Below are 4,830 nucleotides of genomic sequence, written 5' to 3'. Positions count from 1 at the left end.
GAGGGCTGGATTTTTACTTGAAAGATATGATTATACTTTGTGTCCTCTACCCTACATGGAGGTATGTTTACTTTGAAAATTGATTTTCCACATGACATACTCTCTTTAATAATAATGTTGACACTCAATAAATAAATACATCATAAACAAGCTGTGTCATGTTTTTTCTTCTTTAATAAAGATTAAACATAGAAGTTCACAAAAAAATGCTTAAAGGCGTTCTGCTGTTTTTTTTAAACTGATGATCTATCCTCTGGATAGATCATCAGCATCTGATTGGCGGGGACCCCTGCCGATCAGCTTTTTAAGAAGGCAACAGCGCTGGCAGTAGTGCCGCGGCCTTCTCACTGTTTACCGCAAGCCCAGTGATGTCATGACTAGTATCAATGGCCTGGGCGGGGCTAAGCTCCATTCAAATGAACAGAGCTTAGCCCCGCTCAGTGATACTAGTTGTGAAGTCCCTGGGCCTGCGGTAAACAGCAAGAAGGCTGTGGCGCTACTGCCAGCGCTGCTGCCTTCTCAAACAGTTTATCAGCGGGGGTCCTGGGTGTCGGACCCCCGCCTATCCAGAGGATAGCTCATCAGTTTAAAAAAACTGCAGAATCCCTTTAACTATAGATTGAATCATAAATCCGATAAAAATCAACTATTGGGCAACAATGACTAAGAGAATACAACTGTGTGGCAAAATAATCGTAGGCAAAAACACCCTGGAATTTCTCAATACCAAATCCACACTTAAAGGGGTTTTTTATTCCAGGTAGGTCATTAATATGAGATTGGTAGGGATCTGACACTCAGCACCCCCAAAGATCATCTGTATTTAGCAGTTGCCGGTGCCAGAAACAAAACAGTGGATGGAACCTGAAACAGACGGCTCTGTCCACTGTGCAGTGGCCATACCTATGTGAATGGGAGCTGAGCTGCAGCACCCCAATGTCAGAAACTACGCAGTGGACAGAACCCTCTGCTTTTCTTTCAGCTGTTTTTCATTTACCAAAAACAACTAATCTGTGAAGGTGCTGGGTATCAGAACACCACCCATTTGATATTGATGACCTACCCAGAGGAAGAGTGTAAACCTTTAAAAGAGACGCGAGATTTCCTGTGAATGCGTGCACACAGGCACGCGCATTCACAGGAACTGCAGTTAAGCAAATAGATCTACAGCCTGCCAGCGGCGATCGTTCGCTGGCAGGCTGTAGATGCGATTTTTTTAACCCCTAAAAAGGTATATTAGATGCTGTTTTGATAACAGCGTCTAATATACCTGCTACCTGCTCCTCTGGTGGTCCCTTTTGCTTGGATTGACCACCAGAGGACACATGCAGCTCTGTAATAAGTAGCACCAAACACCACTACACTACACCCCCTGTCACTTATTAACCCCTGATCACCCCATATTAGACTTCCTTATCACCCCCCTGTCATTGATCACCCCCCTGTAAGGCTCCATTCAGACATCCGTATGTGTTTTGCGGATCCATGGATCGGATCCGCAAAACACATACGGACGTCTGAATGGAGCCTTACAGGGGGGTGATCACCCCATATAGACTCCCTGATCACCCCCCTGTCATTGATCACCCCCCTGTAAGGCTCCATTCAGACGTCCGTATGTGTTTAGCGGATCCGATCCATGGGTCCGCGGATCCGCAAAACACATACAGACTTCTGAATGGAGCCTTACAGGGGGGTGATCAATGACAGGGGGGTGATCACCCCATATAGACTCCCTGATCACCCCCCTGTCCCTGATTCGCAAAACACGGACACCGCGGATCCGCAAAACACGGACACTGGCAATGTGCTTTCCGCATTTTGCAGATCCACGCATTGCCAGAACTATATAGAAAATGCCTTTTCTTGTCCGCAACAATTGCGGACAAGAATAGGACATGTTCTATAGGCTCTACAAAAAACGCAGTGTTCGCCCGATCAGGCCTGATCTTGTGCGCACACTTGCATTCAGTCCTCCCCACCACAGTGACAGAATTTTTTTTTTCTGATCACTGCAAAAACACCGTAAAATCGCTGCAGCGCTATAAAAAGATCACTTTTGAGGGGCATAGCAAGTTCATAGAAGATTTTTTTTTGTCAAAAGTTATCAGAAATTGATTTTTTATTTTTTATTTTTTTCTTACAAAGTCTCATATTCCACTAACTTGTGACAAAAAAATAAAATCTCACATGAACTCACCATACCCCTCACGGAATCCAAATGCATAAACATTTTTAGACATTTATATTCCAGACTTCTTCTCACGATTTTGGGCCCCTAAAATGCCAGGGCAGTATAAATACCCCTCATGTGACCCCATTTCGGAAAGAAGACACCCCAAGGTATTTGCTGAGGGGCATACTGAGTCTTTTTGTCACAAGTTAGCGGAAAAGGAGACTTTGTGAGAAAAAACAAACAAAAATAAATTTCCGCTAACTTGTGCCAAAAAAAAAGAAACTTCTATGAACTCGCCATGCCCCTCACGGAATACCTTGTGGTGTCTTCTTTCCAAAATGGGGTCACATGTGAGGTATTTATACTGCCCTGGCAATTTAGGGGCCCTAAAGCGTGAGAAGAAGTCTGGAATCCAAATGCCTAAAAATGCCCTCCTAAAAAGGTACTCATTGGAATTTGGGCCCCTTTGCCCACCTAGGCTGCAAAAAAGTGTAACACATGTGGTATCGCCGTACTCAGGAGAAGTTGGGCAATGTGTTTTGGGGTGTCTTTTTACATATACCCATGCTGGGTGAGAGAAATATCTCTCTAAAATGACAACTTTGTATAAAAAAATGGGAAAAGTTGACTTTTAGAGAGATATTTCTTTCACCCAGCATGGGTATATGTAAAAAGACACCCCAAAACACATTGCCCTACTTCTTCTGAGTACGGCGATACCAAATGTGTTACACTTTTTTTGCAGCCAAGATGCGCAAAGGGGCCCACATTCCAAAGAGCACCTTTAGGATTTCACAGGGCATTTTTGATGCATTTGGATTCCAGACTTCTTCTCACGCTTTAGGTCCCCTAAAATGCCAGGGCAGTATAAAAACCCCACAAGTGACCCCATTTTTAAAAGAAGACACCCCAAGGTATTTCGTGATGGGCATAGTGAGTTCATGGAAGTTTTCATTTTTTGTCACAAGTTAGTGGAATATGAGACTTTGTAAGAAAAAAAAAATCAGCATTTTCCGCTAACTTGTGACAAAAAATAAAAAGTTCTATGAACTCACTATGCCCATCAGTGAATACCTTAGGGTGTCTACTTTCCGAAATGGGGTCATTTGTGGGGTGTTTGTACTGTCTGGGCATTGTAGAACCTCAGGAAACCTGACAGGTGCTCAGAAAGTCAGAGCTGCTTCAAAATGCGGAAATTCACATTTTTGCACCATAGTTTGTAAACGCTATAACTTTTGCGCAAACCAATAAATATACACTTATTAAAAAAAATTTATCAAAGACATGTAGAACAATAAATTTAGAGAAAAATTTATATAGAAATGTAGTTTTTTAATAAAAAATTACAACTGAAAGTGAAAAATGTCATTTTTTTGCAAAAATTTTGGTAAATTTCGATTTATAACAAAAAAAGTAAAAATGTCAGCAGCAATGAAATACCACCAAATGAAATCTGTATTAGTGAGAAGAAAAGGAGGTAAAATTAATTTGGGTGGTAAGTTGTATGACCGAGCAATAAACCGTGAAAGTAGTGTAGTGCAGAATTGTAAAAAGTGGTCTGGTCATTAAGGGGGTTTAAGCTAGTGGAGCTGAGGTGGTTAAGTGAGCTAAAGTAGCAGACACAACCCCATTGATAGCACATGGGTCACACATCATTGAGCAAACATAAAATAGTGGAAAACACTTTCAAAGAGTAACTAAACTTTTCTACAAACGTCCTTAAAATGTTCTAAATAGCCTCTAAATACATTTTATTAATTAGTTTTCGTGCTTAAATAGGCACCCAAAGTCCTGGGTGCCTATCGTGTCTTAACATGTCAGTGCTGTACTAAAATAATGTTTTTAAGATGTGATAGGCACCCAGGACATTGGGTGCCTATTTGAGCAGGAAAACTGTATTACTGGTTAATAAAGTATATTACAGTATATTATATTTTTAGGCATGTATGACATTTGTAAGGAAAGTTGTAGAAAGGTTTAGTTACTTTTTAATGACTGAACACCATGTATCAAACCACTAGATGCACACCAGGAAAGTTGTCACACTCTTGTGCCTTTGCCTACTAATGGAGTTTGTATTACCACTAGAAGCAAGAAACGTTTACTATAGTCAACAAATGATGTCCAGCTGAGACCCCAGCCATTAAATGTAATATGATGGGCAACCCAGCTGCAAGCTTCAATTCCCATGTAGCATCACCACAGGAGAAGCGAAGCATTAAACAGTACCTACTGAAATCGATAGTCTGTCCATATAATACATTATGCCAGATCCCCCAACATTAGAAATGCTCTATGTAGGTGCTTCTTGCTCAAATTAATAGAAGAGACTCCCAAACAGAGAGTAACCTACTGTTCAAAGACCATATACCATGGGGGCAGACCATGCTTATGCTATGAAATTCTTGGGCACAGAAGGAAAAAAATAAAAAATGCCACATTAAAACCTGGAACCATAATTGGGGCCCATTATCATCTTGATATTGGACCCCTCATTTCTAGGGATGCCACTACTTCTATTAACTCATAATAGAGCATTTGAGAATTAGTGTTCCCACACAGACATCCTCTTTAATTCTGATATTTTAAAGTGGTTGTCTTGCTGGGACACTCAGAGATCAACTGTAAACAAGTGCTCAGCTTTGCCAGAGCGC

This window comes from Bufo gargarizans, chromosome 6 (genome assembly GCF_014858855.1).
Source record: "Bufo gargarizans isolate SCDJY-AF-19 chromosome 6, ASM1485885v1, whole genome shotgun sequence".
Classification (NCBI taxonomy): domain Eukaryota; kingdom Metazoa; phylum Chordata; class Amphibia; order Anura; family Bufonidae; genus Bufo; species Bufo gargarizans.
This window is presented reverse-complemented; position numbering follows the sequence as displayed.